The sequence below is a fragment of the Zonotrichia albicollis genome, chromosome 1, assembly GCF_047830755.1.
Source record: "Zonotrichia albicollis isolate bZonAlb1 chromosome 1, bZonAlb1.hap1, whole genome shotgun sequence".
NCBI lineage: Eukaryota > Metazoa > Chordata > Aves > Passeriformes > Passerellidae > Zonotrichia > Zonotrichia albicollis.
The window spans coordinates 65,746,557-65,764,736 of record NC_133819.1 but is presented as its reverse complement, the minus strand read 5'-3'; the positions used below and the strand labels follow the sequence as shown (position 1 = coordinate 65,764,736).

The 18,180-nt window shown below is 42.7% G+C and overlaps 1 protein-coding gene across 21 annotated transcripts in view; it reads left to right on the top strand.

Moving 5' to 3' along the window:
* The window catches only part of ATXN1 (ataxin 1), a 367,362-nt gene that overhangs the window by 251,235 nt on the left and 97,947 nt on the right, over positions 1–18,180 (top strand). For 2 of the 21 annotated variants that reach the window (XM_074543244.1, XM_074543194.1), the window contains one exon: positions 8,165–8,270. The exons of the other annotated variants lie outside the window; for them this stretch is intronic. The gene's annotated coding sequence lies outside the window, so the exon portion shown is untranslated. The remainder of the gene's footprint in view (positions 1–8,164; positions 8,271–18,180) is intronic. 21 annotated transcript variants of the gene reach the window in all.

Below are 18,180 nucleotides of genomic sequence, written 5' to 3'. Positions count from 1 at the left end.
AAAGTCCCCTCCTAGCCTCCTTAGGGGCTAAACAACTCCAGCTTCCTCAGTATCATCAGATCTGTGCTCCAGACCCTTCCCCAGCTCAGTTTCCATTCTCTGGACACACTCCAGCTCCACAATGTCTTTCTTGTGGTGAGGGCCCCAAAACTGAGGACAGGGTTTGAGGTGTGGCCTCACCAGGGCTGAGTCCAGGGGGAAAACCACTGCCCTGGTCCTGCTGGCCACACTATTGCTGATACAGGCCAGGATGCCATTGGATTTACTGGCCACCAGGGCACAGCTGGGCACACACTGGCCCATGTTCAGCCAGCTGCTGGCCAGCAGCCCCAGGTCCTTTTCCACTGGGCAGCTTTCCAGCCACTCTGTCCCAGGCCTGTTACATTGCATGGGATTGTTGTGACTCAAGTGCAGGATCTGGGAGTTTGCTTGTTCAACTTTATAAAACAGGCCTCAGCCCTTTGGTTCAGCCTGTCCAGGTCCCTCTGCAGAGCCTTCCTACCTTCCAGCAGATTAATACTCTCATCCAGCTTGGTGTCATCCACAAACTGACTGAGGGTGCATTCAATCCCCTTGTCTGCATCATGGATAAAGACATTAAACAGAATTGGCCCCAACAGACGAACCATTATCATCCTTGTTGTTGTGGGTTCCACTTGGATAGCCCCATGCCAGTTATACCAGGGCACCTGGGAAGGTGTGGCAGTTACATAGGGAACTTGTGTGCTGTGCTGGGCAGGAACTTGGCACCATTGCCCCCTGTCCCTTGTGTGACTGTGTTCAGCCAGGCAGAGAGACACCAGGGAATCTTCTGTATCATGTGTCCTGTCTGCCTGCTGGGCCTGGCCCAGGGAAGGGAGATAGGGTGCAGTTTCAGTATTCTATCTCTCTCTCTCTCTCTCACTGATGCTCCTCAACATGCTCCTCCTTGAGCTCTCACTAAGTGGAGGAGCTCCTCTACCTGGGCACAACTCCTACATCTGTTCTCACTGCTACTGGCTGCTCCTGGCATCATACTGCAGCTGAGGTACAGTAAGGCTGAAGGACAAGCTCATAAGAGATCATTGAGGTTGAGGGTTGACTTCATAAATCATTTGCAACTGTTCTATCCTGTAGATCACACTTCTGCTTGAGTCCTTTTCCCCATTTTTAACATTTTGCTCTTTCATTCTTTAGTCATTCATTTGCTCTCCCTGCTCCCATTTGTTCAGCGTGGTCACAGCTCAGTTACCTCAGCCAACTCATATCCTTGATTTGGAGCCTTTATACATTCAGAGACAGTGGCACACCACTGAACACTTTCTCCCTCTATAGAACCGCTTCAGAGAGTGAAATTTGCCCTGGGGCTCTGGAGCAGACCTCAGTCTGTGTATCAACTCCCAAAGTCCAACTGTTTAACCTGCAGCACACCCCCTGCATTTTGCTTCTGCACTTAGTCAAATTGTTTTGTTGTTTAAAAACAAAATGAAGTGACAGTGCTTGTCCATGAAGCTTTCACTTGATGCAAATTCCGTTTTTATTTTCTCATTTCTCTGTCAGCTACTGCCTTGTCCTCCAAGTTTAGATAGCACTTGTCAGGAGATTTAGACCTTCAGATGACTCTTCACATTAACTATCTTTTTCTCTTTTCTCTCTCTCTTTGCTGACTAGGGTGTTGAAAAAACCCCAAACCTCTAGCGAAGTCACGAGTAATAAATCAAGCCATTTGTCTCAAATCTCTCTCCTCTCTGCAGCTTTTAAAAGCTGTTTCACAGCATGGAAGTGGAGGTTAAACCCTGGGCTGTTTTTCCTGCAGAGAGTTTGTACATGGCTCTTCTCATCTGTGATCTATGTATGAACAGAGACAAGACTTCTTGTTCAAGGTTGCTCCAGGTTATCTGGGAGAAGGGAAGACCCCAAACCTCCACTGTATTGCATCCAGTGTGATCTCAAGCTTAAGGATGCTTTTTCCAGATGCTCACTTGCTCTTGCTCCAGGAAACCTCCCTTTTCTTCAGAGCCCTTTGCTCCCCTGCCCTGTGAGTGTTCCAGACATGCTAGGTAGGCTGTCCCTTATGATGTCCTGTTGCAAACTTACTGATATTTTAGGGTGTCTGTTGTGGCAAGTCCATAACCATCTGAATCTTAAATAATTGTGTTTCTTTAGATACAGGGAGGCACTTTCATATCTGATGTAAGTTGCTATAGCTCTTCAACCTAGAAAAAGTCATGCAGGTCTGCACCAAAGCACTATCTGGTGAATTATGGTGATGGAAATCTTCCTCAAACCCCTTGCTAGACCATGTTTTTCATGTTGCAGTTGGGGAACTGGGTCTCTGAAATCAAAGTGTGTATCCTCTGCTTCCTCACATTCTTCTTCATAAAACTGTGAAGAGATCTGGACACAGTCCAGTTAATTCTGGTTTATTTTCTTGCCCTGAATTTCTTCACTAGTGAGTGAATTTTTTTCCACATCTGTTCACTGCTCTGCTAGCCAAAGTGGAACATTATGGGGACTTGTTGCGTAGTCTAGAGAGTGATGAATTGTGACGATGAGAGATCTGTATATCTGGTTTTCCTGGAAGACTCAAGGGAAATTCAGGATGATTTTTAAAACATAGAGACTGAGTTGTTACTTCTTACCTGCCTCAACCTCTGACTTCAGTTCCTGACACTAAGGGATGTGGATGTTGTTAGATCATGTATCCAAAATTCACGTGAATCAAAATTAAGTCCTGTGTGCCCCATGAAATAAATAGCAGGCACTACACAACTCTGTCTTGTCTTGTGATCTGAGCAGTTACACATTTTCAGAAAATAAGTATATATTTGGACATGGTATGCTTCTTCTTGCAGCAGTTCCTCTTGAAAGTGAGAGCATTTGGCTGAACCCTTTGCTCAGCCTGGCACTCACACCAGGTTGCAGCTACATTCTCTTGTACTGTGTTACTCTTTCTCTAGTCAAGATACATTCACCAGATGGAGGAAAGGAGCTCTCCAGCCATTCACCATGAGGAATAGTGGAACACTCTTGCTTTGGCTTAGTTTTATTTCATCTCCACTTGGAGGAAGGTTTCAATTTTCCTTGATCCTTCTTTGGTATTTCCTGACTCTTTAGGATTGCCATGAAAGCCTCGTACTGATACATGCATTTTGGTATTTTTTCCCCATACATATTTACCTGTTCAGTGGAAAAAAAAAGTTCAACTTGGCCCACATAGGAGACCTATAGAATAGATGAATGCAGAAGACAAGATGATGTTTGCAGAGCTTGGGGTTTTTTTGTTTCAGATGGTTGAGAGCCTGGAAGTTCAGCTTAATACAGAAGTCAGCAACTTAGAGCTCTGTCTATATGGGATTAAAAAACCACACAGGCTTTCTTTGTGCTACAGCTCTCAACAAGGTTATGAAGATATGGCAGTAATACTTCAGTCTCTCCCAGTGTAGATGTAGTTTATTATAGGCATTAAAAGTCAGGTGTTTCTATATGTAGTGCTACAAATATTTGGGTTTTGTGATGTTTGGAGACAGGAGAGAGTTTGTGTCATACAGTGTGATGGGGTTGAATCCCTGGCTTTTATCTTAGGAGGCTTTCAGAAAGTCTCAGCAGTGTTTTAAGTCCCTTTGCAGACCTGTTCGTGGTTCCCTGGTTTCCAGTAGAGTGCCTGAGAGATCAGCCCATCTGTGGCTTCTCTCCACCCCTGCATTTGGAGGCTGCCTGCCTGCTGCTCCTTGAGATTTCTGCTTTTTAAATCACCCATGCAAATCCATGCTTAGCCTCTCATTTTGGGGAGGAGACTAAGTAGGAAGCATCAAGGGTGCAAGTCAAGTTTGTCCTTATAGGAAGGTCCCATCCAACAAAGGGAGGGATCCCATCTAGATGGGACCTATTTTTCAGGTTTTTTTCTTTCTCTGATCATAATTCTTCCTTAAAATCTGACATGTTTAGCATCAGTGTTGAAAAGAGGCTCTGCAAAGCCCAGATCTGGAATGCTGCATGGTAGAATCTTCCTGCTTGCTTCTCTTTCAATAAAATTAGGAAGTTAGACCTTTTGCCTTTATTTCAAAACAGTTACTCAAGGAGTAACAGTGACTTTACAACTCCTCTCTGTCATGCCATAAAATTGGGTGGTAGTCATGTTTAAGGAAAAAACGTTTCATACCCAGTTGCTCTTTTCTTGTGAGGCTCAGCAGCTGTGGTGGTTCCCTTAGCAGAGGGTTCAGGAGTGTAGCTGGCACCCTAGGAAATGAAAAACACTTGAGTCATTTGCATAGTGGATCAGAATCCTGCCCACCCAGCTGCTGGAGCAAAACCCACAAACTTTCGCATTAGAGTCTGCTGCTGAAAAGCTACATGAAAGAACTAAATGTTTGGTTTAAAGAAATTTTATTTGCTTTCTTGTAGCCAAATCACCTGACCCTCAGATGGTGAAAGTAATGTATCAACAAGATTTTCTTGCCATCTTTCTTTGTCTGCTGAACCACAGTGATCATAGATTGACCTTGCTTTCAGACATAAGACCAGTTGCCTGATTCAAGTGCCACTATCAATGTTTGTGTCTATAGAAACCAATCAACATTTCCTCTTAATTTTTGTAAATAGGCTGTTACTGTGACACTTAGATTTCCGGTCTCTTGCATATCTGAGTCAAAAATTCACTGCACACAGTGTTGTCTTCTGTGTTAACTATCTATTGCCTCACTAATAGGCATCTTTATTCTAGTCTGTAGTTCTCCTGTTGAGATATGTCCAGACATTACTGGAGACTATAATCTTTCATTTTTATTCTACATCATGGATTTGTTGTAGGGACTTTCTCAATAATAGCTGTAGGAAATTGCAAGTAATGTAGGAAAAGTAGGTTGAACTGCCTATAATCAGCATTGTACAACTTTCAGGATTTTTCCAGGATAACCTTTTAAACTGACTTTTTTTTCCAAAAGCAGTGGCAGTTTAGTGTTGATTTTTCTTTCTTTTTATGTTTCAGCATGAATGATTCCAGTTTTCTTGAGAACAAGATAGAAAACTCTGCATGTTTTATACCTTTTTAAAAAATAGGTCAGCTGTTTCATTTGAGTACCTGTGTATCACCTTCACATTTGGGAGTGAATATTTGAAATTTGGCTGTAGAGTTGCCCCAATATGAGGGATTTGCCTTCTCATTTGCAGCAAAACTTGTCCATAGTCAGTCAGTATATAAAGTCTAATGCCTCTCCTTTTGTACCCACACAGCAGGAGCTCGTTAGGTAGCATTGAGTATGCTGTATTTTAGAGCTGAAGAACTTGCTTTGATATTTCCACATTGGTCTCCTGAGTGCTGTGGTCTTAGGCATACAAAAGAAAGGAGATTATTGTCCCATGTTTTCAGCAAAGCTGTTGTTTGCCCAGACAGGGTGCAGCAGAAGGAAAGGATGGAGAGAGAGCACAAGCTGTGGAGGATGTTCTCAGGAGTAGTAGTGAGGAACATGGCATTATCTGAACCAGGAGATGGAGGGGCAGTTAAGGCCAAAAGCACCAAGTGTGGGGACAGTATTTTGGAGCTGGTGTCACTGTCAGGGGTGGATTGTGTGATGTGATTGGGATTTTGCTGAGAAACCAAGAGGAAGCTGGTGTAGAATCTGAGAAGGAAAGCAGCAGAACTTAAGCCACAGAAAAGGGAAATCTCTGTTCTGTGCATTGGTATGGAGTTTGCAATTCCTGAGGCTGCATTTGGATGCTGCTTGCCCTGTCTGGTGTGAAGATACAGGATTATTTCACCTGTGGTTGTTTGTTGTAGCCCAAATGCTTGATGCAGCCTTGTAGCCCTACTGAGACAGCAGACCGACTCATGCAATCCTGTCTCTTTGCATCAGTACATAAACTCTGGTGTGAAAATACAGTTTAGCTTAAACCTAAGTCTGTTCAAAGTGTCTAACTTCACACTTGAAGTGGATGAAGAGCATTCATAGAGTTTGTTTGAGCAGCTCAGTGGTGGAGAAGCAGTCTCCATCAAGAGGATGCAAGTGTGTGCTGGCAGTAGCACCTCGTGTGAATGCATCTCTTTCCACCTGCTCCCACACCTTAATCTTGCTGTTCCTGTGCTGTCAGCATGAATCTGTGACTGCAAACTGGATGTCTGTGACTGCAAACTGGGTGCTACAGCTTTGGTTCATGTGAGATCCTTGATAGCTTGCAGTTATCTCTGTTCCTCCAATAGAAGAGGTCTGTTCTCATGTAAACGTTTCAGCCCTGCTAATGATTTTGACCAGCGTAGGTGCCCTCTTTTGGGTCTGCCTCTGTCATCACAAGCTTCCCACATGCTCACTGCACCTCCCCTTGGATAGGACCCTCTTTGGTGAGTGCTCCCCAGCTGGTTGGAGGCAAAACTGGGTTAGCATAAAAGAGCCCAAAGAGTAGTTTGTAGCTGCTCCAGTTTATTTTCACCATAATGGATTACAAAACGCTTTTACACCAGACTGCTAGCACTTCTGAAGGGAGACAGTCAGCACAGGAAGAGGGGCAGCTGGTGCTGAGCACATGTGTGGGAGGAAAATCTCATCAAGCAGCATAGCTGGGTTTGGAAGAGACCTTTGTCCACAGTTTCAGTCTCTCTGTCTCTGTGATGGGGGGAAAAAACTCTCCTCACCGGGGTGTTGTGAACATGTGCTAATTTTAGTGAATCAGGCAGTTAGGTAATATGGTGACAGCCAGAAAATAACCTAGAAGGAAATAGTTGTTCTGTCTTTACAGCAAAGCATTCAGGGCCATTTTTAATACTGAGAATGAAGCAAACTGAGGATCTCTTATTCAGTAATACTGAAAGCTAGAGTAATAGCTTTACTATACCGTGAATGGCACCATTTCCTGTGGAAAACAAGACCTGTGTGATCACAAAATTAAGAATAAAGATTAAATGTTTCACATTGGGCACATTTCTGGTATTTCCTTGCCTTTTAGCTCCTGGTTTAACATTTCTGACATGTCTGTATATGTTTGTATGTTTAATGAACTATCTGTGACCAAGCTCACAGTTGCTCATACTTTTTATCCTAAGACGTTAAGCACTTTAAAGAGGGCTTAGAGGACATGGAAGCATCTTACACTCTTGCCATTATGTGTCTTTAAGCACATTTCTGCCTTCAAAAGCACTTGCCTCTGGTTCTCAGAGATGATTGCAACTTTAAGTGAAGGAGATGAGAGCGGGAAATGTTCTTTTAAATCTGGTAGAAAATTGCCGTTGGTCATTTTTTGCAGATCTCCCTGATAAATAATTTCTCTGAATTTGTAAGTCATGCTAAGGTGAGCGAGAGGTACAAAAACCCTAAAGTTATGAAACCACAGATGTTGTCAGAAGGAAACAGAGCCAGGTTAACTCTCATAACTAGGCTTAAATAATTTTGAAAATGATACTATCTGAAATTAATGTACTTATACAGAATTGGATGTCTTACTGCATAACAGAGAAAACAGGTACACTGATAAGTAAAAAATAAAATTACAGAATACTGGATGCTGAGTATGCATCACTCCAGCTGATTTCATTTGGAGTTATGAGAATAAACCCTGAAAACCAAACATGCTGAGTCTAAGGTGCAAAAATAAGTCAATGTGGAAAAATGTTGGTCTTGGCAAGTTTGTTTGCCGCTGAGTAAATGACATGTGAACTCCATGTGTGAGGGCAATCCCTGAGTAACTGCCCTTGGCTGAGGTCTCAGGCCAGCATGCCTTGCTGTAAGCAAGAGGTGGGTCACTGTCACCACCCTGCCTGGAAGGAGCTGCCCTCCCTGTGTGCTGGGGCTGCTGGTTGGCACACGCCCTTCCGTGCGCCCCACTGCCGTGTTTGTCACACCGGCTCAGCACTCTGGCTTCACAAGGTCACTCTCCTGCAGTTTGGGCAGAATTAGAGCAGGGATGGGAAATGACTTTGGCTTTTTTCTACCTCAGAAGGTAAAAGATGTGTCTTGTCCAGGCAGTCTGTTTTTTGAACAGCATTGGGGCTTTTGTTGCTGGGGCCAGGATGTTTAATAGTTTGACTTTGCTGCTATTCTGTTTGTTTTATTCAGCCAGGGATATATCACAGATCTATTTTTTGATCAGGCAGCATTCCTGTACTATAATAATTCACAAGCAGAATTCACACACTAGTTGTGTGAAATGCCTGTTGATTACTTCTCTACATGTGCTTCTTGCCCTTGTCTTCCCTTAGGTACAGTTTACTCTGTGCAAGTTGTAAACTCCATGGAGCAGGTGTTTGTACAGTGCATAGCACAGCAGGACCCAGGTTTCATCGAGCTGTCTGGACATGCTCTTATGTAAGTAAGGGTACTCTGTCTTGTGAGCAATTAGAATAGTTCACAGTAGCTGAACTTGTAGAGCTTCCTGTGTGCAGGCTGATGAGAAAAGGGATTTTTCTTTCCAGGCTGAGAGGGGCTTTGCAAATGTTCTCCAAATCACAGCGGCAGCTGGCTCTTTGGGCACTGGACAAAGACATGATTTGGAAATAGCTTCAAAGTTTAGAGATGGCCCTTCACATACTAATGCTCTCAGATGAGTTAAGTGGGGGAAGTTCTCACCTCTTGTGGTGCTTTTGTTTCAGTCTGCCAAGCTGCAGACTCAGCACGAGTGCAGCATGCAGGTTTTCATAGTGAGAGCTTTTGTCGCTCCCAGAACTGCAAGAAACTTAATTGCTTTCAAAGGCAAGCATGGAATCTGGAGGACCCGGTACAACCTGCTGAGAGAACATAAATCATGAGGTACTATCACGTTTCTGTGCTGGGGCTTGTGTAGAGTGAGTTTGCTTTGTGAGCGAATGCCTTTGGAATACACTGCTGGTTTTTTTTTGTTGATTCTTAAACATAGCAATAATTGTTATTGGCTTTGTTAACAGGCATCTATGTTCTGTTCTGAAGTTACTGTTCATGTCTTCTAAAAAGTGTGCAGACAAAAAGAAATATTTGTTCTGCCTTGAAATCATGAAAGCATTTCTGCATTTAAATGGGTTGATAGCCTTGATCCAAGTTGCTCCCAGCTGGCAGTATGGAAAGAGAGCTGGTCAGTTTTCACTTGACCACTGCTGCTTATCTTCAGTTACAGAGAACACTTAAAATGCCAGTGTTTACTTGTTCTTTCTTTTTTACTGTAGTTTGCCAGCTACTTTTGTCCCCAAACAAATGAACCATGATGGCAACTGAGAACTTTTGTAGATAAGAAATAGAATTTTCAAATGGCCTTATATAGTATGTTTCTCTAGGTTTTATTTTCCAAAGTAGTCCTTGTGAAAATTTGTGGAGCGTGTCCTTCAGTTGATCTGAGAGGTTTTTGGCATTTTTATCCATAACTCAGTATTACAGGTAGTTTTCCTCATCTCCTTAAATGATTAGTTGATAGGTGCTCCATTCATAGGAATACTTTGATGTATTTTGCATGGAAACTGGAGCAGGAAAAGTTTTTAAGTTAAGCCAGCCAAATAATCTAGGGTCTTTTGATCAGTTTCCATTAGTATTAAACCAGTAATCTGCCCTATTAGATGTTAGAAAGGAAGCTCAGTGTTTAAAGAAAATAAACATGCCAATTGACATTCAATATGTCTTCTCAAGTCACCAGCAGAAACTTCGTTGAACCTTGTTGGCAGACGTGCCTTCTGCAAGGGTTCCTAAAAACACCTCCCAGCTTTTGGCTTAACGTGGTCTGGCACTGCAGCGGGTCTGGTGCCAGCACTGAATGCTTGGTCTGGCTCCAGTTGGAGCTAGCTGAAGGAAGGCTGAGTTTTAAGACCTCTAGGATGCCTTCAGGTCCAGAAGAAACTGAGCACTGGAATAACATGTCATCCAAACTGCAGTGTATTCCTAGAAATTGATGAATATGCCTTTTTAATTTGGGGCATTTATATAGTTGAAGTTACTGAGATCTTAATGCTTAGAAGAGAGTTCTGCAGCTCTCTAAGATTGCCTGGCACACAAACAAGCAAAGATCTGAATTGCTTGAAGCTGCTGACAGTTACCACAGCTTTGAGCAGACACACCTTTGCTGGTAGTGACAAAGGACAAATACCAGTTTCACATCACTGTACTCTCCTTGGCTGGTATACATCTTAAAACAGTACTGTACCTTCACAACTTTTGCACAGAAAATGTAAAGAAAGGGTGAGCAGCAGCAGTAGCCCCTTATCAAACAGTTGGTTTAAAATGCTTTGAGTAAAGACAGCACTTTAAAACAAAACTTGGTCTTTTGTTTGAAAACTGAACATTTAATGCATTACATCGCTCTGAACCCAGTCCACTCTGCTGAAGCCTGCAAGAGCAAGCTTTGGTCTGTGAAAAGGACAGTAGCAAGTGAAGGAAAAACATAATTTTCTTTCTGTAACATTGAGTTCCTCCAAACTTCATAGGTAATTGAAAAGTTTATTTTCAAAACATCTCTGACTCTATACGCAATAAAATTTCTGTGATTTGGCTTTGACTAGAAATTTTGGCCATTATGCATCTGTGTGACAGGGCACTGGTAAAAGAAACCAGTGGTAAAGAATGAGTTTCTTCACTGGTAAAGAAACAAATTTGAAATCCAGGGTGAAAAGTCAAGAGGCATTGAAAATCCCCCTAATATATATCATGCACCGCCTTATATTTCACACAACTGTCAGTAAAAGCCAACCTGTTATGCAAGTTTCATATAAAGAGTGTATTGACAGATTTAAATGTATTTAGTCTCCTAAGACCATAGATTGACATTGTGGTGGCTGTTGGCCGCTTCTATGAGCCCTTGCCTGCAACTATGGAGTTAGAAATGAACAGGCAGACACTGGCTGGTAACATTGGTGAGGCAGCATGGATAGATTAACATTACTAATTCATTGGGAAAAGAAGTGTCACAGTTTGACACTCCAATGGCAAAACTATCCATGTTCCCAGCAGCTGGATTTACTCTCATAACTTTCACCATCTGCTACCAAGGCACTGCAGACTCCTCTAGAGGAGTGGGAGATTGCACTGGCTTTGGGAAGCTTTCAGCAGAGGCGAGCAGATAATTTGATTTGCCACGATCAAACATCCTGATTGACAGAGCATAGCTTGAGTTCCATTTCTGACTCAATGACTGAAGTTTGTTGTGAATTCTTCTAATGACGTGACATGCAACTTTCTTAAATTAAAAATTTCAATGGCTGTTCTCCCTGGGTGCTGCAGAGGTGGCACAACAGCCACTGACTGAAGTCTCTGCTGTGGGTGGGTGAACGTTTGCTGCCTTTATCTGTTCTGCTGGATGTTACCCGTGCCCCTGCTCTTAAAGGCAGCAAGGCAGGCCTCACAGCAGGCACTCAGCAAAACCAATACCTTTGTCAGCTGGAACATTTTCTCTGATTCTTTATTAGGTTTCTGTCACAATGTACAAGGTGCTGTGATGATTCGGATTACTTTTTTTAGCCTGTGACCTGTATTTCTACCGTGGTAGGCTCTGAACAGTTTTGTCAGTTCTGGATTGCTTTGTGGTTCTTCTGGGATAGGTGATGATCTCCTGTACTTTCATCAAGCACTAATCTCACCGGCATGGCTTAGTAAATAATGCCAGTGCAAGATAATCTTGCCTTGCTGCTGTTAAAATTCTCAGTCTTCTGAAAAGCCAGTAGATGGGGTGTGTGCAGTTCCTGTGCAAAGTCACTGTACTTCTCAACCCAAAGATTCAACTCTAGTTTCTACATTTTAGTTGCAGAGACTGTTGTTGTTGTTGTTAGCAATGTCTTCCCACATGAATCACACAAATTTAAGCAACCCTGAGTGGAAGCACTAAAAATTCTTGATTTATATTTTTGCATGAAGTACTCTGAGCATGATCTACTGTGCATCTTCCAACGCTGTTAGGTCTTTGAAATCTGAGTATTAATTTTTCTAATAAGCTCCCCTGCCTTTTTTTTTAATTAAACTATTCATGAACTAGAAAGGTACTGGATAACTGAAAACAGACTGGGTTACTGCAGACTTCTGCATAATTTGAGATTGCAGTATTAGGTATAGATGCCATGGGGACAGCTAAGGAATGCATCAGGTTTTGTGTCTCCAAGCTCAGCATGTAAGAGTAAACATCTATTTGTAGACATGATTGTGTTGATTATAGATGTGAAAATTGAATTTGCTAGCAAATTAAAATATTTTTCTCTTGTTAATAATGATCATGTAAATAATCATGCTAATACAAACTGTAGAAAGGGTCACCAGTCACATCCCTGAGTGGATTTCATGCCTATAGGTCAGTTATGGTAGACTTGAAATAGGAAGGAATCTAAAATAGGACACAAATGGCTTTGGGACAGATGAGTACCTGAGTTGTTCTCCTCAGAGGTCACAGCAGAGCAGAACATGAACCAACATGGAAATAAGCTGGTCCAAGGTAATGCATGTCATTCAAAATGAAGCTGTCTAGAGATGGAGTCCTATTAGGCAGGTCCTAGCTGCTTATACCGGATGGGCAATGGAGAAACCTTCAAATGGTCTGGTAATAGTTAACCAAGAGAACTCCATATTCCATGTCTGACAGGTATGAATGCAAGGTGGAAGTACCTTACAAAAAATAAGTTAGAATTAGAATACTGCTTCAAGGCTATCTTATTAGAAGAAGCGTGAACGCTTAGGGCAAAGATGTGCATCTGAAGTTCCCTGAGAGATATTTGGTAAGAAACATTTTGCATATGCACGTACACTCTGCTCCAAGCTATTAATGCAATTATGGGAAGGTAGAAATCTTCAAATATCAGAGTACCTTCAATTAATTCAAAAGAAAATTTAATAGTGGAATATGACAGAGTCCTGAAGGCACCAGTTTTGTTCATGCCTGTGATGAAAGGGGCAAATAACACAAACCTAACAAACCTGTTAAGCTGTCTTTCAGAAGAGAACCACCAGAGCTGTGTTGTAATCTGGTGTGGTAAAGTGTGCCCAAAGTGCTCCGAGTGTTGAACAGTTGCACAAATGATTCACTTTCCTAGCAGTCTGATTTTGTATTATAATCTGTTTCCCTTCTGTCTTTAATGTGCAATTCTGCTGAGCCTGCAGTTCTCATTGGCTGCCTCGGGCAGACTGCAGGTCAGCTTTTGAATGTAGAAGAATTAATGAAATTTAAGTATTTTGTGTACAGTTAATGGCAGTTGCGCAAGTACAAAGATTTTGCTTTATCAGCAGATGTGGTCTAGGTTTACATTTATGTCCACATTCAATCCTTACGTTATTGCTGTTTAGAGAAAAAAAAATCAGGAGCCCGGTGCAGTCTTTAACAATCTGCTTTGGTAGCTGGCCAGTCCACTTACCCTTGAGTGAAGCACATGGTAGGGTGGCTCCTTCTTCCATTAACTCTTTGATGCTTGGAAACAGGGATGATTCACATGATGTGACAGGGAGGGGGAAATTACTATAAATGCAAGATTAGCAAAATCTTTGTACTCACCTTCTGCCAAGCCAGGAAGGGATTAGTGTACTATGGGAATGATTAGATGGCAATGTTTGCTGGGCTGCTGTGGCAGACAAGGGATATTTGAGAAGCTGATCCAGCTCTTCTGGAGTCTACATGGTAAGTGGAGGGCAGCCTTTCCACCTGGAAACTAGTACTGGGTTGGGCACTTTCTAGTGAAGTCAAAAGGGTTGCTGTTGTTTGCAATAGCTCAGCTGTTTCCCTTGTGATAGGGCTATGTTTCCTCACTTCTTGCCTGAGCCGGTGCTGGAGTTTGGGAGTAAAAAACTCTCTGCCATCATTGCTCCTGTTGGGTTGTGGTTTTTGGTTTGTGTTTTTTGTTTGTTTGATTGGTTTTTGGGGGTGGTGGTTTTTTGATTTTTTTGTGTGTGTTTTTTTGTGGTTTTTTTTTTTTTTTTTTTTTTTTTTTTTTTTTTTTTTTTTTTAGTTTGGGAAGAGGTGCGGAGGAATCATATCCATGCATGGAGAAATGATGATGAGCAGAATGCAGTGGGAAGGCCACATACCCCTCCTTCTCAAGTGCAGAAATAACCAGTGCCAATGCAGGAGCTTGTTTGTAGCCCCTCAGCTTGGCCTAGCCAAGCACCATCATGTGGTGAGCAAGGAGTGGGATGGGACTTCCTTGCAAGGTGACCAGTGTGATTTCCAAATGCTATGGAGGGGAGTCATTCCCAAGCGATGATAGGAGCTTTTTTCTGCAGGTTAAGTAGTGTGCTGTCCTCCTTTAAACCGGGGAGACGGCAGTCTGGGAGAAGGATATGAAAAATAGATAGGCTTAAATTGAAGCCTGGCATCTGGAACAGCTTTGGCAGACCTCAAGATAATACTTCAAAGTTGTTCAGCCCCACAAGGTACAGTATAATTTTCTGCTTGCTGAAAGTATTACTTGGGAAGTGGAGTCATTCTTGGGGCCTCCTTGTGCTGGGTGCTGTCACACTAGGTAGAAAATAGCTCCTCCTGACTGAGCTGACTGAGCCTGCACGTTCTGAGCTGCTTACTTGCCTATTCTGTCTCCTGAGGAATTTAGCAGTAAACCTTTACTGTGAATTAGTTTTACCACACTGAGCAACAGAGTGTAAATATATCTGAGCATTACTGATTCTGCTTTGACTCTACTGAAATGATCTTCCATATTTTAAAGTCATTAAAGCTGAAGCAACATAAATATTCTGTGTTTCATGACAGCATGAAAGGAGCATGGCCTTCTAATTACCCTGATATTCAAATGTGTGCAGGAGCACTTGGAAAGCTCAAGGTTCCCTCAGTTCCCTCAGTTTGTCAGGGAACACCCTTCCAGAGGCAGTTAGGGCCTGTAATTCTCACCATAGTCCCTGAACCTGCTTCCACTTTTGGTGATTTACAAGGGAGAAAGCAAGTCAGCCGTGTTCAGTTGTTTTAGCCATGTGTGTTTGGAGATGATTCTGAAATACAATTAATACATGCCTGCACAGAGGTAGGCTGTAAGGTTACTAATTGGTTTTGGTGCTGTTTGCTGCTTGAATGTTGGTGATTTTTTAATCTAAGATTAAAAAAGCATAATTATTTTTAACTTGTAGCAACCCCTCATTTTCTCTTAAATGTCTTGATATGAAGTAATTTAAACTAAATTTCTGCACAGATACTTTCCAAGAGATTGGCTGTCAAGAGCAATAAAAAAACTACACTTTTGCAGGGACCCAATGAGACTTTGCAAATTTAGATTTATTCTCAATGTTAAATGTGGTTGAAGATGTCATTTCTTAAACAGCACTTTCAGAAGTAGTTAGCTTAAAAGTATAGCAATTCAAAGCACAGAGGGAATGATTTTGAAGTGTAACGTCTTGAAACACAACACAGAGGTTGACAGTTTCACTACAATTAGAAGCAAGGCAGGCACAACTCCCACTTCTGAAAACTTTCCTATTGCACTTGGCCTAGAAAACCTCAAAAAAACCCCTTTGAGTGGATTTGCTTATTAACTTAACATAGTTATACTCAATAGCATTAGAAGACAGAGCAGAAAGGGCTGCCAAATGTGTCTGTAAAGAATAATCTTTACAGAAAGCTTCACAGAGGTATTTTTTTCCTCATGCTTTCAATGTCCTGAGACTGCTACTTGTTTGAGGAAAGCAAGTATTAGAGTGAGGGTTTTTTGTGTTTTTTTAAACAGGGCTTGTTTTGTTAGGAAACCACTCCCTTCTGCTACTGCATTTAGACTCACTGCTAATTGCCTTTTGGTCGAAGACATTTTCCATGAATTGCCACATTCCCCCACACAGTTACAACTTCACACTGATTATGCTCTGTTAGCAGCACTTCTGCCTGCTGCCTTTGGGAGGAGTGGCTGAGAGAAGGATAATGGTGTACATGGGAAATTGGGAGGTTTACAGGAACAGAGGTTTGTAGCTGCTCAGACACGGCAGAGGCTGTTCCTCCCAGACTAAGATAGGTGGCATAAGGAGGGCATCCTGCTGCTGTGGTGGTTTATGCACTGCTCTGCTGTGTGCCACTGCTGAGGATTTTTCATAAGAAGTCCTGACAAGGTGGTATGTGGTATGTTAGGCTTATATTTTTCATCCTAGCCACACAACATAGTGGGAAGCCAACCCCAAACTCTGGTGCCAGAGAGGGTGTGGGAGGGGTTGATCTTCCAAGAGCACAACTGGCTCGCTGAGCTCCTTGAGGAGCCCACAGAGCCCAACCTCCAAGCTTGTCTTTCTCCTATAGCCTGGGGGCAGCGTAATCTTCTCCTTAGCCCGGCTCTGTCCTCTGCAGCAAAACCTCCTGGAGCAGCTGTAGAAAAGATCACTGCTGACTGAAGCTGGAGCACTGAGCAGGGGAACTGAATGTAGCAGGGTTGTTCAGCACAGCTAATCCACTTAAACTATGGAGCTCATCTGCTGATCTGCAGGGGTGGCAGTGCTCTTAGGTGTGATATCTAAAGAGGCTTTGGCTTGAGCTACAGTTTGTGGGCAATGAAAACCTGCAGCTCGGGCTGAGCATATGGTTACACCAAGTTGGCCCTGACCCAACCAAACGTGGTCAAAAGTGAGAGGTTGTGAGAGATAAACCCCTCTACTCAAGCCTTGTCCTAGCTTAGGAGCTGATCAGTGTGTTCAAGTGCTTTTCCAGTCTTAACTGCTTTGATCAAAGGTAGGGCTTACTTGGTCTGTGAACAGGGATGAGCTTTTCCCTCTTTCGAACTGGGATGATTGCATCCACTGGTAGGACTGGTAGTTAACATTTCTGCTTTAATCATGTCACTGCACATAAGCTTACAGATCTTTTACAGGAAAAGTCCTTTAATTTCTAATGCAGTGAGCATGGTTGGGTCTCACCTACCCTGTGGCTGTTGGTCATGGTGCAGGAGGAACAGCTGGTGTTGTAACAGGATCTCTGCCTACATTAATCTGTTGTCCAGCCTGTGACATGTGAGGGTTTTCACCTCAGTTCAGGTCCATTCAGTACACCAGTGCTGGCTGAAGGCAAGCTCAGTGTGGTGTTTTCTGCCATGTGACAGTGAGCAGGAGTGGCTGCAGCTCACAGGAGCTGGCAGTGGGCACTGCTCCTGCCCTGCCATCGTTTGTCTGGGATGAAGCCTTTATTTGTTTAGTCCTACCCTTTTTTACTGTTGAGGGAAAGAGAGAGGGAGTATGAGGAGCAGTGTGTGGTACACTGCTGAGCCCTCTACTGTGCTCCTTGCAGTACTAGAAGACATCCAGATAAGCAAAAACTTGATAGTCTTTTGTAAAAAAGGCTTCTAAAGTTTCTTTTACCAAATTATTAGTAAATTATTGTAGACCAAATATTGGTCAAATAATTTTCTGCAGCTAATCTTCACTTACCATAGGGAAGTAGAAACATCAGTGCTCCAGTACTGTTGATTCTGGTGCACCATAGGCAATGCAGCTAGGAACCACTCTCACAGCACTCATGTACCACTCATACCACTGGGTACAGAAACCTGCTGCCTGCTTTCCCTCATCAGCAGAAAGATGCAGAAATGAAGACAGAACTCACTCTGAATTTCAGAAAAGGCTGAAACTGGTCTGTTGGCATAGAGAGAGAACCAGGAAACAGGAGCACCTGTGTTGCATAGCTTTGGGCAGGTCAATTATCCCATCTCCAGTGAAATTCTCTTTTGCATAAGGTATGAATAACAATACTCAATTTACCTTGCAGGTGTGTTACAGAGCGTGCAGTTAATTTTTTCACAGTGTTTGTGGTATGTAAAACCCTAAATGAGTGCAAAGCATTACTGTGATTTAATTTTGTTGAGGGTTAAATATTGGTGACGTGCCCAGCTGAGCACTTGCTGGCAGTGAGTGAGGCAAGTGACCAGCAGCAAGCATGTTTGGCAGCAAGCACTGAACAAAAAAGGAAAACAGCCCTAACTTATTCCAGTCATACCTATTTTTTTTTCCTCTCTTACTACTACACATTTCCCATTAAGCAGATGGAGATGATCAAAATATCAAAATGGAACTCTCTGGTTTAACAGACTTACATTTTACTGTTTAAAAGGCAAATAAAGGTTAATGACATGAAGATTTGTCTTGGAGGAGAGTGAGAGAGTGGAAGTGCTTCCAAACATACCCTGAATGCTCCTTAAATAATATCTTTCAGAAACAGACCATACCTGATTTAGCTAGGTGGCGGATTTTTCACTGTGTTGGTAGCATGCCAAGACTGCTCCTCCACATTTCATGCTACTGCTGTTGAGGGGTTTGCACTGGATTAAAAACATGGATGAAAATACTTGGACAAGGTTGGTACCTCATGGCACCAGCA